Here is a 15,686-nt window from a genome sequence, read left to right on the forward strand (position 1 = left end):
AGGGTGACAGAGGGGATACAGTGCCAGGGGACTGGTGTGAGGTGGGTATGAAAGTGACAGAGGGGATACAGTGCCAGGGGACTGATGTGAGGTCGGTATGAGGGTGACAGAGGGGATACAGTGCCAGAGGACTGATGTGAGGTGGGTATGAGGCTGACAGAGGGGATACAGTGCCAGAGGACTGATGTGAGGTGGGTATGAGGGTGACAGAGGGGATACAGTGCCAGGGGACTGATGTGAGGTCGGTATGAGGGTGACAGAGGTGATACAGTGCCAGGGGACTGGTGTGAGGTGGGTATGAGGGTGACAGAGGGGATACAGTGCCAGGGGACTGATGTGAGGTGGGTATGAGGGTGACAGAGGGGATACAGTGCCAGGGGACTGATGTAAGGTGGGTATGAGGGTGACAGAGGGGATACAGTGCCAGGGGACTGATGTGAGGTGGGTAGGAGGGTGACAGAGGGGTTACAGTGCCAGGGGACTGATGTGAGGTGGGTAGGAGGGTGACAGAGGGGTTACAGTGCCAGGGGACTGATGTGAGGTGGGTATGAGGGTGACAGAGGGGATACAGTGCCAGGGGACTGGTGTAAGGTGGGTATGAGGGTGACAGAGGGGATTCAGTGCCAGGGGACTGGTGTAAGGTGGGTATGAGGGTGACAGAGGGGTTACAGTGCCAGGGGACTGATGTGAGGTGGGTATGAGGGTGACAGAGGTGATACAGTGCCAGGGGACTGATGTGAGGTGGGTATGAGGGTGACAGAGGAGATACAGTGCCAGAGGACTGATGTGAGGTGGGTATGAGGGTGACAGAGGGGATACAGTGCCAGAGGACTGATGTGAGGTGGGTATGAGGGTGACAGAGGGCATACAGTGCCAGGGGACTGGTGTGAGGTGGGTATGAGGGTGACAGAGGGGATACAGTGCCAGGGGACTGATGTGAGGTGGGTATGAGGGTGACACAGGGGATACAGTGCCAGGGGACTGATGTGAGGTGGGTATGAGGGTGACAGAGGGGATACAGTGCCAGGGGATTGGTGTGAGGTGGGCATGAGGGTGACAGAGGGGATACAGTGCCAGGGGACTGATGTAAGGTGGGTATGAGGGTGACAGAGGGGATACAGTGCCAGGGGACTGATGTGAGGTGGGTAGGAGGGTGACAGAGGGGTTACAGTGCCAGGGGACTGATGTGAGGTGGGTATGAGGGTGACAGAGGGGATACAGTGCCAGGGGACTGATGTGAGGTGGTTATGAGGTTGACAGAGGAGATACAGTGCCAGAGGACTGATGTGAGGTGGGTATGAGGGTGACAGAGGGGATACAGTGCCAGGGGACTGATGTGAGGTGGGTATGAGGGTGACAGAGGGGATACAGTGCCAGGGGACTGATGTAAGGTGGGTATGAGGGTGACAGAGGGGATACAGTGCCAGGGGACTGATGTGAGGTGGGTATGAGGGTGACAGAGGGGATACAGTGCCAGGGGACTGATGTGAGGTCGGTATGAGGGTGACAGAGGTGATACAGTGCCAGGTGACTGATGTGAGGTGGGTATGAGGGTGACAGAGGTGATACAGTGCCAGGGGACTGATGTGAGGTGGGTATGAGGGTGACAGAGGTGATACAGTGCCAGAGGACTGATGTGAGGTCGGTATGAGGGTGACAGAGGGGATACAGTGCCAGGGGACTGGTGTGAGGTGGGTATGAGGGTGACAGAGGGGATACAGTGCCAGGGGACTGATGTGAGGTCGGTATGAGGGTGACAGAGGGGATACAGTGCCAGGGGACTGATGTGAGGTGGGTATGAGGGTGACAGAGGGGATACAGTGCCAGAGGACTGATGTGAGGTGGGTATGAGGGTGACAGAGGGGATACAGTGCCAGGGGACTGATGTGAGGTCGGTATGAGGGTGACAGAGGTGATACAGTGCCAGGGGACTGGTGTGAGGTGGGTATGAGGGTGACAGAGGGGATACAGTGCCAGGGGACTGATGTGAGGTGGGTATGAGGGTGACAGAGGGGATACAGTGCCAGGGGACTGATGTAAGGTGGGTATGAGGGTGACAGAGGGGATACAGTGCCAGGGGACTGATGTGAGGTGGGTAGGAGGGTGACAGAGGGGTTACAGTGCCAGGGGACTGATGTGAGGTGGGTATTAGGGTGACAGAGGGGATACAGTGCCAGGGGACTGGTGTAAGGTGGGTATGAGGGTGACAGAGGGGATACAGTGCCAGGGGACTGGTGTAAGGTGGGTATGAGGGTGACAGAGGGGATTCAGTGCCAGGGGACTGGTGTAAGGTGGGTATGAGGGTGACAGAGGGGTTACAGTGCCAGGGGACTGATGTGAGGTGGGTATGAGGGTGACAGAGGTGATACAGTGCCAGGGGACTGATGTGAGGTGGGTATGAGGGTGACAGAGGAGATACAGTGCCAGAGGACTGATGTGAGGTGGGTATGAGGGTGACAGAGGGGATACAGTGCCAGGGGACTGATGTGAGGTGGGTATGAGGGTGACAGAGGGGATACAGTGCCAGGGGACTGGTGTGAGGTGGGTATGAGGGTGACAGAGGGGATACAGTGCCAGGGGACTGATGTGAGGTGGGTATGAGGGTGACAGAGGGGATACAGTGCCAGGGGACTGATGTGAGGTGGGTATGAGGGTGACAGAGGGGATACAGTGCCAGGGGATTGGTGTGAGGTGGGTATGAGGGTGACAGAGGGGATTCAGTGCCAGGGGACTGGTGTAAGGTGGGTATGAGGGTGACAGAGGGGATTCAGTGCCAGAGGACTGATGTGAGGTGGGTATGAGGGTGACAGAGGGGATACAGTGCCAGAGGACTGATGTGAGGTGGGTATGAGGGTGACAGAGGGGATACAGTGCCAGAGGACTGATGTGAGGTGGGTATGAGGGTGACAGAGGGGATACAGTGCCAGGGGACTGATGTGAGGTCGGTATGAGGGTGACAGAGGTGATACAGTGCCAGGGGACTGGTGTGAGGTGGGTATGAGGGTGACAGAGGGGATACAGTGCCAGGGGACTGATGTGAGGTGGGTATGAGGGTGACAGAGGGGATACAGTGCCAGGGGACTGATGTGAGGTCGGTATGAGGGTGACAGAGGTGATACAGTGCCAGGTGACTGATGTGAGGTGGGTATGAGGGTGACAGAGGTGATACAGTGCCAGGGGACTGATGTGAGGTGGGTATGAGGGTGACAGAGGTGATACAGTGCCAGAGGACTGATGTGAGGTCGGTATGAGGGTGACAGAGGGGATACAGTGCCAGGGGACTGGTGTGAGGTGGGTATGAAAGTGACAGAGGGGATACAGTGCCAGGGGGACTGATGTGAGGTGGGTATGAGGGTGACAGAGGGGATACAGTGCCAGAGGACTGATGTGAGGTGGGTATGAGGGTGACAGAGGGGATACAGTGCCAGGGGACTGATGTGAGGTGGGTATGAGGGTGACAGAGGTGATACAGTGCCAGAGGACTGATGTGAGGTCGGTATGAGGGTGACAGAGGGGATACAGTGCCAGGGGACTGATGTGAGGTGGGTATGAAAGTGACAGAGGGGATACAGTGCCAGGGGACTGATGTGAGGTCGGTATGAGGGTGACAGAGGGGATACAGTGCCAGAGGACTGATGTGAGGTGGGTATGAGGGTGACAGAGGGGATACAGTGCCAGAGGACTGATGTGAGGTGGGTATGAGGGTGACAGAGGGGATACAGTGCCAGGGGACTGATGTGAGGTGGGTAGGAGGGTGACAGAGGGGTTACAGTGCCAGGGGACTGATGTGAGGTGGGTATGAGGGTGACAGAGGGGATACAGTGCCAGGGGACTGATGTGAGGTGGTTATGAGGGTGACAGAGGAGATACAGTGCCAGAGGACTGATGTGAGGTGGGTATGAGGGTGACAGAGGGGATACAGTGCCAGGGGACTGATGTGAGGTGGGTATGAGGGTGACAGAGGGGATACAGTGCCAGGGGACTGATGTTTGGTGGGTATGAGGGTGACAGAGGGGATACAGTGCCAGGGGACTGATGTGAGGTGGGTATGAGGGTGACAGAGGGGATACAGTGCCAGGGGACTGATGTGAGGTCGGTATGAGGGTGACAGAGGTGATACAGTGCCAGTTGACTGATGTGAGGTGGGTATGAGGGTGACAGAGGTGATACAGTGCCAGGGGACTGATGTGAGGTGGGTATGAGGGTGACAGAGGTGATACAGTGCCAGAGGACTGATGTGAGGTCGGTATGAGGGTGACAGAGGGGATACAGTGCCAGGGGACTGATGTGAGGTGGGTATGAAAGTGACAGAGGGGATACAGTGCCAGGGGACTGATGTGAGGTCGGTATGAGGGTGACAGAGGGGATACAGTGCCAGGGGACTGATGTGAGGTGGGTATGAGGATGACAGAGGGGATACAGTGCCAGAGGACTGATGTGAGGTGGGTATGAGGGTGACAGAGGGGATACAGTGCCAGGGGACTGATGTGAGGTCGGTATGAGGGTGACAGAGGTGATACAGTGCCAGGGGACTGGTGTGAGGTGGGTATGAGGGTGACAGAGGGGATACAGTGCCAGGGGACTGATGTGAGGTGGGTATGAGGGTGACAGAGGGGATACAGTGCCAGGGGACTGATGTAAGGTGGGTATGAGGGTGACAGAGGGGATACAGTGCCAGGGGACTGATGTGAGGTGGGTAGGAGGGTGACAGAGGGGTTACAGTGCCAGGGGACTGATGTGAGGTGGGTATGAGGGTGACAGAGGGGATACAGTGCCAGGGGACTGGTGTAAGGTGGGTATGAGGGTGACAGAGGGGATTCAGTGCCAGGGGACTGGTGTAAGGTGGGTATGAGGGTGACAGAGGGGATTCAGTGCCAGGGGACTGGTGTAAGGTGGGTATGAGGGTGACAGAGGGGTTACAGTGCCAGGGGACTGATGTGAGGTGGGTATGAGGGTGACAGAGGTGATACAGTGCCAGGGGACTGATGTGAGGTGGGTATGAGGGTGACAGAGGAGATACAGTGCCAGGGGACTGATGTGAGGTGGGTATGAGGGTGACAGAGGGGATACAGTGCCAGAGGACTGATGTGAGGTGGGTATGAGGGTGACAGAGGGCATACAGTGCCAGGGGACTGGTGTGAGGTGGGTATGAGGGTGACAGAGGGGATACAGTGCCAGGGGACTGATGTGAGGTGGGTATGAGGGTGACAGAGGGGATACAGTGCCAGGGGACTGATGTGAGGTGGGTATGAGGGTGACAGAGGGGATACAGTGCCAGGGGATTGGTGTGAGGTGGGCATGAGGGTGACAGAGGGGATACAGTGCCAGGGGACTGATGTAAGGTGGGTATGAGGGTGACAGAGGGGATACAGTGCCAGGGGACTGATGTGAGGTGGGTAGGAGGGTGACAGAGGGGTTACAGTGCCAGGGGACTGATGTGAGGTGGGTATGAGGGTGATAGAGGGGATACAGTGCCAGGGGACTGATGTGAGGTGGTTATGAGGTTGACAGAGGAGATACAGTGCCAGAGGACTGATGTGAGGTGGGTATGAGGGTGACAGAGGGGATACAGTGCCAGGGGACTGATGTGAGGTGGGTATGAGGGTGACAGAGGGGATACAGTGCCAGGGGACTGATGTAAGGTGGATATGAGGGTGACAGAGGGGATACAGTGCCAGGGGACTGATGTGAGGTGGGTATGAGGGTGACAGAGGGGATACAGTGCCAGGGGACTGATGTGAGGTCGGTATGAGGGTGACAGAGGTGATACAGTGCCAGGTGACTGATGTGAGGTGGGTATGAGGGTGACAGAGGTGATACAGTGCCAGGGGACTGATGTGAGGTGGGTATGAGGGTGACAGAGGTGATACAGTGCCAGAGGACTGATGTGAGGTGGGTATGAGGGTGACAGAGGGATACAGTGCCAGGGGACTGGTGTGAGGTGGGTATGAAAGTGACAGAGGGGATACAGTGCCAGTGGACTGATGTGAGGTCGGTATGAGGGTGACAGAGGGGATACAGTGCCAGAGGACTGATGTGAGGTGGGTATGAGGGTGACAGAGGGGATACAGTGCCAGAGGACTGATGTGAGGTGGGTATGAGGGTGACAGAGGGGATACAGTGCCAGGGGACTGATGTGAGGTCGGTATGAGGGTGACAGAGGTGATACAGTGCCAGGGGACTGGTGTGAGGTGGGTATGAGGGTGACAGAGGGGATACAGTGCCAGGGGACTGATGTGAGGTGGGTATGAGGGTGACAGAGGGGATACAGTGCCAGGGGACTGATGTAAGGTGGGTATGAGGGTGACAGAGGGGATACAGTGCCAGGGGACTGATGTGAGGTGGGTATGAGGGTGACAGAGGGGATACAGTGCCAGGGGACTGATGTGAGGTGGGTATTAGGGTGACAGAGGGGATACAGTGCCAGGGGACTGGTGTAAGGTGGGTATGAGGGTGACAGAGGGGATTCAGTGCCAGGGGACTGGTGTAAGGTGGGTATGAGGGTGACAGAGGGGATTCAGTGCCAGGGGACTGGTGTAAGGTGGGTATGAGGGTGACAGAGGGGATACAGTGCCAGGGGACTGATGTGAGGTGGGTATGAGGGTGACAGAGGTGATACAGTGCCAGGGGACTGATGTGAGGTGGGTATGAGGGTGACAGAGGAGATACAGTGCCAGAGGACTGATGTGAGGTGGGTATGAGGGTGACAGAGGGGATACAGTGCCAGAGGACTGATGTGAGGTGGGTATGAGGGTGACAGAGGGGATACAGTGCCAGGGGACTGGTGTGAGGTGGGTATGAGGGTGACAGAGGGGATACAGTGCCAGGGGACTGATGTGAGGTGGGTATGAGGGTGACAGAGGGGATACAGTGCCAGGGGACTGATGTGAGGTGGGTATGAGGGTGACAGAGGGGATACAGTGCCAGGGGATTGGTGTGAGGTGGGTTTGAGGGTGACAGAGGGGATACAGTGCCAGGGGACTGATGTGAGGTGGGTATGAGGGTGACAGAGGGGATACAGTGCCAGGGGACTGATGTGAGGTTTGGTATGAGGGTGACAGAGGGGATACAGTGCCAGTGGACTGATGTGAGGTGGGTATGAGAGTGACAGGGGGGGATACAGTGCCAGGGGACTGATGTGAGGTGGGTAGGAGGGTGACAGAGGAGATACAGTGCCAGGGGACAGATGTGAGGTGGGTATGAGGGTGACAGAGGGGATACAGTGCCAGGGGACTGATGTGAGGTGGGTATGAGGGTGACAGAGGGGATACAGTGCCAGGGGACTGATGTGAGGTGGGTATGAGGGTGACAGAGGGGATACAGTGCCAGGGGACTGATGTGAGGTGGGTATGAGGGTGACAGAGGGGATACAGTGCCAGGGGACTGATGTAAGGTGGGTATGAGGGTGACAGAGGGGATACAGTGCCAGGGGACTGATGTGAGGTGGGTAGGAGGGTGACAGAGGGGTTACAGTGCCAGGGGACTGATGTGAGGTGGGTATTAGGGTGACAGAGGGGATACAGTGCCAGGGGACTGGTGTAAGGTGGGTATGAGGGTGACAGAGGTGATACAGTGCCAGGTGACTGATGTGAGGTGGGTATGAGGGTGACAGAGGTGATACAGTGCCAGGGGACTGATGTGAGGTGGGTATGAGGGTGACAGAGGTGATACAGTGCCAGAGGACTGATGTGAGGTCGGTATGAGGGTGACAGAGGGGATACAGTGCCAGGGGACTGTTGTGAGGTGGGTATGAGAGTGACAGAGGGGATACAGTGCCAGGGGACTGATGTGAGGTCGGTATGAGGGTGACAGAGGGGATACAGTGCCAGAGGACTGATGTGAGGTGGGTATGAGGGTGACAGAGGGGATACAGTGCCAGGGGACTGATGTGAGGTGGGTATGAGGGTGACAGAGGTGATACAGTGCCAGGGGACTGATGTGAGGTCGGTATGAGGGTGACAGAGGGGATACAGTGCCAGGGGACTGGTGTGAGGTGGGTATGAAAGTGACAGAGGGGATACAGTGCCAGGGGACTGATGTGAGGTGGGTATGAGGGTGACAGAGGGGATACAGTGCCAGGGGACTGATGTGAGGTGGGTATGAGGGTGACAGAGGGGATACAGTGCCAGAGGACTGATGTGAGGTGGGTATGAGGGTGACAGAGGGGATACAGTGCCAGGGGACTGATGTGAGGTGGGAAGGAGGGTGACAGAGGGGTTACAGTGCCAGGGGACTGATGTGAGGTGGGTATGAGGGTGATAGAGGGGATACAGTGCCAGGGGACTGATGTGAGGTGGTTATGAGGTTGACAGAGGAGATACAGTGCCAGAGGACTGATGTGAGGTGGGTATGAGGGTGACAGAGGGGATACAGTGCCAGGGGACTGATGTGAGGTGGGTATGAGGGTGACAGAGGGGATACAGTGCCAGGGGACTGTTGTTAGGTGGGTATGAGGGTGACAGAGGGGATACAGTGCCAGGGGACTGATGTGAGGTGGGTATGAGGGTGACAGAGGGGATACAGTGCCAGGGGACTGATGTGAGGTGGGTATGAGGGTGACAGAGGTGATACAGTGCCAGGGGACTGATGTGAGGTGGGTATGAGGGTGACAGAGGGGATACAGTGCCAGGGGACTGATGTGAGGTGGGTATGAGGGTGACAGAGGTGATACAGTGCCAGAGGACTGATGTGAGGTCGGTATGAGGGTGACAGAGGGGATACAGTGCCAGGGGACTGTTGTGAGGTGGGTATGAAAGTGACAGAGGGGATACAGTGCCAGGGGACTGATGTGAGGTCGGTATGAGGGTGACAGAGGGGATACAGTGCCAGAGGACTGATGTGAGGTGGGTATGAGGCTGACAGAGGGGATACAGTGCCAGAGGACTGATGTGAGGTGGGTATGAGGGTGACAGAGGGGATACAGTGCCAGGGGACTGATGTGAGGTCGGTATGAGGGTGACAGAGGTGATACAGTGCCAGGGGACTGGTGTGAGGTGGGTATGAGGGTGACAGAGGGGATACAGTGCCAGGGGACTGATGTGAGGTGGGTATGAGGGTGACAGAGGGGATACAGTGCCAGGGGACTGATGTAAGGTGGGTATGAGGGTGACAGAGGGGATACAGTGCCAGGGGACTGATGTGAGGTGGGTAGGAGGGTGACAGAGGGGTTACAGTGCCAGGGGACTGATGTGAGGTGGGTATTAGGGTGACAGAGGGGATACAGTGCCAGGGGACTGGTGTAAGGTGGGTATGAGGGTGACAGAGGGGATTCAGTGCCAGGGGACTGGTGTAAGGTGGGTATGAGGGTGACAGAGGGGATACAGTGCCAGGGGACTGGTGTAAGGTGGGTATGAGGGTGACAGAGGGGATACAGTGCCAGGGGACTGATGTGAGGTGGGTATGAGGGTGACAGAGGTGATACAGTGCCAGGGGACTGATGTGAGGTGGGTATGAGGGTGACAGAGGAGATACAGTGCCAGAGGACTGATGTGAGGTGGGTATGAGGGTGACAGAGGGGATACAGTGCCAGAGGACTGATGTGAGGTGGGTATGAGGGTGACAGAGGGGATACAGTGCCAGGGGACTGGTGTGAGGTGGGTATGAGGGTGACAGAGGGGATACAGTGCCAGGGGACTGATGTGAGGTGGGTATGAGGGTGACACAGGGGATACAGTGCCAGGGGACTGATGTGAGGTGGGTATGAGGGTGACAGAGGGGATACAGTGCCAGGGGATTGGTGTGAGGTGGGCATGAGGGTGACAGAGGGGATACAGTGCCAGGGGACTGATGTAAGGTGGGTATGAGGGTGACAGAGGGGATACAGTGCCAGGGGACTGATGTGAGGTGGGTATGAGGGTGACAGAGGGGTTACAGTGCCAGGGGACTGATGTGAGGTGGGTATGAGGGTGATAGAGGGGATACAGTGCCAGGGGACTGATGTGAGGTGGTTATGAGGTTGACAGAGGAGATACAGTGCCAGAGGACTGATGTGAGGTGGGTATGAGGGTGACAGAGGGGATACAGTGCCAGGGGACTGATGTGAGGTGGGTATGAGGGTGACAGAGGGGATACAGTGCCAGGGGACTGATGTAAGGTGGATATGAGGGTGACAGAGGGGATACAGTGCCAGGGGACTGATGTGAGGTGGGTATGAGGGTGACAGAGGGGATACAGTGCCAGGGGACTGATGTGAGGTCGGTATGAGGGTGACAGAGGTGATACAGTGCCAGGTGACTGATGTGAGGTGGGTATGAGGGTGACAGAGGTGATACAGTGCCAGGGGACTGATGTGAGGTGGGTATGAGGGTGACAGAGGTGATACAGTGCCAGAGGACTGATGTGAGGTCGGTATGAGGGTGACAGAGGGGATACAGTGCCAGGGGACTGGTGTGAGGTGGGTATGAAAGTGACAGAGGGGATACAGTGCCAGGGGACTGATGTGAGGTCGGTATGAGGGTGACAGAGGGGATACAGTGCCAGAGGACTGATGTGAGGTGGGTATGAGGGTGACAGAGGGGATACAGTGCCAGAGGACTGATGTGAGGTGGGTATGAGGGTGACAGAGGGGATACAGTGCCAGGGGACTGATGTGAGGTCGGTATGAGGGTGACAGAGGTGATACAGTGCCAGGGGACTGGTGTGAGGTGGGTATGAGGGTGACAGAGGGGATACAGTGCCAGGGGACTGATGTGAGGTGGGTATGAGGGTGACAGAGGGGATACAGTGCCAGGGGACTGGTGTAAGGTGGGTATGAGGGTGACAGAGGGGATACAGTGCCAGGGGACTGATGTGAGGTGGGTAGGAGGGTGACAGAGGGGTTACAGTGCCAGGGGACTGATGTGAGGTGGGTATTAGGGTGACAGAGGGGATACAGTGCCAGGGGGACTGGTGTAAGGTGGGTATGAGGGTGACAGAGGGGATTCAGTGCCAGGGGACTGGTGTAAGGTGGGTATGAGGGTGACAGAGGGGATTCAGTGCCAGGGGACTGGTGTAAGGTGGGTATGAGGGTGACAGAGGGGTTACAGTGCCAGGGGACTGATGTGAGGTGGGTATGAGGGTGACAGAGGTGATACAGTGCCAGGGGACTGATGTGAGGTGGGTATGAGGGTGACAGAGGAGATACAGTGCCAGAGGACTGATGTGAGGTGGGTATGAGGGTGACAGAGGGGATACAGTGCCAGGGGACTGATGTGAGGTGGGTATGAGGGTGACAGAGGGGATACAGTGCCAGGGGACTGGTGTGAGGTGGGTATGAGGGTGACAGAGGGGATACAGTGCCAGGGGACTGATGTGAGGTGGGTATGAGGGTGACACAGGGGATACAGTGCCAGGGGACTGATGTGAGGTGGGTATGAGGGTGACAGAGGGGATACAGTGCCAGGGGATTGGTGTGAGGTGGGTTTGAGGGTGACAGAGGGGATACAGTGCCAGGGGACTGATGTGAGGTGGGTAGGAGGGTGACAGAGGGGATACAGTGCCAGGGGACTGATGTGAGGTTTGGTATGAGGGTGACAGAGGGGATACAGTGCCAGTGGACTGATGTGAGGTGGGTATGAGAGTGACAGGGGGGATACAGTGCCAGGGGACTGATGTGAGGTGGGTAGGAGGGTGACAGAGGAGATACAGTGCCAGGGGACTGATGTGAGGTGGGTATGAGGGTGACAGAGGGGATACAGTGCCAGGGGACTGATGTGAGGTGGGTATGAGGGTGACAGAGGGGATACAGTGCCAGGGGACTGATGTGAGGTGGGTATGAGGGTGACAGAGGGGATACAGTGCCAGGGGACTGATGTGAGGTGGGTATGAGGGTGACAGAGGGGATACAGTGCCAGGGGACTGATGTAAGGTGGGTATGAGGGTGACAGAGGGGATACAGTGCCAGGGGACTGATGTGAGGTGGGTAGGAGGGTGACAGAGGGGATACAGTGCCAGGGGACTGATGTGAGGTGGGTATTAGGGTGACAGAGGGGATACAGTGCCAGGGGACTGGTGTAAGGTGGGTATGAGGGTGACAGAGGGGATTCAGTGCCAGGGGACTGGTGTAAGGTGGGTATGAGGGTGACAGAGGGGATTCAGTGCCAGGGGACTGGTGTAAGGTGGGTATGAGGGTGACAGAGGGGTTACAGTGCCAGGGGACTGATGTGAGGTGGGTATGAGGGTGACAGAGGTGATACAGTGCCAGGGGACTGATGTGAGGTGGGTATGAGGGGTGACAGAGGAGATACAGTGCCAGAGGACTGATGTGAGGTGGGTATGAGGGTGACAGAGGGGATACAGTGCCAGAGGACTGATGTGAGGTGGGTATGAGGGTGACAGAGGGGATACAGTGCCAGGGGACTGATGTGAGGTGGGTATGAGGGTGACAGAGGGGATACAGTGCCAGGGGACTGATGTGAGGTCGGTATGAGGGTGACAGAGGTGATACAGTGCCAGGGGACTGGTGTGAGGTGGGTATGAGGGTGACAGAGGGGATACAGTGCCAGGGGACTGATGTGAGGTGGGTATGAGGGTGACAGAGGGGATACAGTGCCAGGGGACTGATGTGAGGTGGGTATGAGGGTGACAGAGGGGATACAGTGCCAGGGGACTGATGTGAGGTGGGTAGGAGGGTGACAGAGGGGTTACAGTGCCAGGGGACTGATGTGAGGTGGGTATGAGGGTGACAGAGGGGATACAGTGCCAGGGGACTGGTGTAAGGTGGGTATGAGGGTGACAGAGGGGATTCAGTGCCAGGGGACTGGTGTAAGGTGGGTATGAGGGTGACAGAGGGGATTCAGTGCCAGGGGACTGGTGTAAGGTGGGTATGAGGGAGACAGAGGGGTTACAGTGCCAGGGGACTGATGTGAGGTGGGGTATGAGGGTGACAGAGGGGATACAGTGCCAGGGGATTGGTGTGAGGTGGGTATGAGGGTGACAGAGGGGATACAGTGCCAGGGGACTGATGTGAGGTGGGTAGGAGGGTGACAGAGGGGATACAGTGCCAGGGGACTGATGTGAGGTGGGTAGGAGGGTGACAGAGGGGATACAGTGCCAGTGGACTGATGTGAGGTGGGTATGAGGGTCACAGGGGGGATACAGTGCCAGGGGACTGATGTGAGGTGGGTAGGAGGGTGACAGAGGAGATACAGTGCCAGGGGACTGATGTGAGGTGGGTATGAGGGTGACAGAGGGGATACAGTGCCAGGGGACTGATGTGAGGTGGGTATGAGGGTGACAGAGGGGCTACAGTGCCAGGGGACTGATGTGAGGTGGGTATGAGGGTGACAGAGGGGCTACAGTGCCAGGGGACTGATGTGAGGTGGGTATGAGGGTGATAAAGGAGATACAGTGCTAGGGGACTGATGTGAGGTCGGTATGAGGGTGACAGAGGGGCTACAGTGCCAGGGGACTGATGTGAGGTGGGTATGAGGGTGATAAAGGAGATACAGTGCTAGGGGACTGATGTGAGGTCGGTATGAGGGTGACAGAGGGGATACAGTGCCAGGGGACTGGTGTGAGGTGGGTAGGAGGGTGACAGATGGGATACAGTGCCAAGGGACTAGTGTAAGGTGGGTATGAGGATGACACAGGGGATACAGTGCCAGGGGACTGGTGTAAGGTGGGTATGAGGATTACACAGGGGATACAGTGCCAGGGGACTGGTGTAAGGTGGGTAGGAGGGTGACAGATGGGATACAGTGCCAAGGGACTAGTGTAAGGTGGGTATGAGGATGACACAGGGGATACAGTGCCAGGGGACTGGTGTAAGGTGGGTATGAGGATGACACAGGGGATACAGTGCCAGGGGACTGGTGTAAGGTGGGTATGAGGATTACACAGGGGATACAGTGCCAGGGGACTGGTGTAAGGTGGGTATGAGGGTGACACAGGGGATACAGTGCCAGGGGACTGGTGTAAGGTGGGTATGAGGGTGACACAGGGGATACAGTGCCAGGGGACTGGTGTAAGGTGGGTATGAGGGTGACACAGGGGATACAGTGCCAGGGAGGGGACTGATGTGAGGTGGGTATGAGGGTGACACAGGGGATACAGTGCCAGGGGACTGGTGTAAGGTGGGTATGAGGGTGACACAGGGGATACAGTGCCAGGGGACTGATGTGAGGTGGGTATAGGGGGGGTGACACAGGGGATACAGTACCAGGGGACTGATGTGAGGTGGGTATAGGGGGGTGACACAGGGGATACAGTACCAGGGGACTGATGTGAGGTGGGTATAGGGGGGTGACACAGGGGATACAGTACCAGGGGACTGATGTGAGGTGGGTATGAGGGTGACAGAGGGGCATCAGTTTCAGAAGTGATATCATTTGGGTATGAGGGAGCTGATGTGACTTGAAGCGGATGCTAGTGAATAGTGGCCCGTTAGTTTGGTACTTCAGCAGGCAGCTAGTGGGCAGCTTCAGTTCTGGGGCCTCGCCCGGCTGCATCTGATTGGTCGGCGACGGCTTTGCTTGAGAACCGCAGCTTTAGGTACCCAGACAGCGACACCCGGAGCCCCGGGACTGTGAGGTTCAGAGAGGCGGCGGCCCCGGGAGATGATGCGAGATTACTGGGTACCGAGACAGTGAGAGACGAATAGTGGCACATACGGATACTGGAGTCGGGAGAGACAATAATACACCCGGGCACCTAGTGACGCCCAGTGCCTGAGAAAGGAGAACACCCGGGTATCAGTGTGAGGGGCACAGCTGAGGTGCCAACCAGAGCCCGGGGACACGGAGCCGGCAACACGGCCAGAGCCAGCTGGGGGAGAGGACAGCCAGGTACCCTGACATTGTGTATAGTGTGTATTGTATATAGTGTGTGTATAGTACAGTGTGTATTGTATATAGTGTGTGTGTATAGTACAGTGTGTATTGTATATAGTGTGTGTATAGTACAGTGTGTATTGTATATAGTGTGTGTATAGTACAGTGTGTATTGTATATAGTGTGTGTATAGTACAGTGTGTATTGTATAGTACAGTGTGTATAGTACAGTGTGTATAGTACAGTGTGTATTGTATATAGTGTGTGTATAGTACAGTGTGTATAGTACAGTGTGTATTGTATATAGTGTGTGTATTGTGTATAGTACAGTGTGTATTGTGTATAGTGTGTGTATAGTACAGTGTGTATAGTACAGTGTGTATTGTGTATAGTACAGTGTGTATTGTATATAGTGTGTGTATAGTACTGTGTGTGTATAGTACAGTGTGTATTGTATATAGTGTGTGTATAGTACAGTGTGTATTGTATATAGTGTGTGTATAGTACAGTGTGTATTGTATATAGTGTGTGTATAGTACTGTGTGTGTATAGTACAGTGTGTATTGTATATAGTGTGTGTATAGTACAGTGTGTATTGTATATAGTGTGTGTATAGTACAGTGTGTGTGTGTATAGTACAGTGTGTATTGTATATAGTGTGTGTATAGTACAGTGTGTATTGTGTGTATTGTGTATAGTGTGTATTGTATATAGTGTGTGTGTATAGTACAGTGTGTATTGTATATAGTGTGTGTATAGTACAGTGTGTGTGTGTATAGTGTGTATTGTATATAGTGTGTGTATAGTACAGTGTGTATTGTATATAGTGTGTGTATAGTACAGTGTGTGTGTGTATAGTGTGTATTGTATATAGTGTGTGTGTATAGTACAGTGTGTATTGTGTATAGTGTGTATTGTATATAGTGTGTGTATAGTACA

At 55.7% G+C, this 15,686-nt stretch overlaps 1 protein-coding gene across 1 annotated transcript in view; it reads left to right on the forward strand.

The window, feature by feature from the left end:
* The first annotated feature begins 14,464 nt into the window (after window positions 1-14,464).
* The window catches only part of WDR47 (WD repeat domain 47), a 191,736-nt gene continuing 190,514 nt past the window's right edge, over window positions 14,465-15,686 (forward strand). The window contains exon 1 of the mRNA XM_053693816.1: window positions 14,465-14,762. The gene's annotated coding sequence lies outside the window, so the exon portion shown is untranslated. The remainder of the gene's footprint in view (window positions 14,763-15,686) is intronic.

Source organism: Bombina bombina, chromosome 10 (assembly GCF_027579735.1).
Source record: "Bombina bombina isolate aBomBom1 chromosome 10, aBomBom1.pri, whole genome shotgun sequence".
Taxonomy (NCBI): Eukaryota; Metazoa; Chordata; class Amphibia; order Anura; family Bombinatoridae; genus Bombina; species Bombina bombina.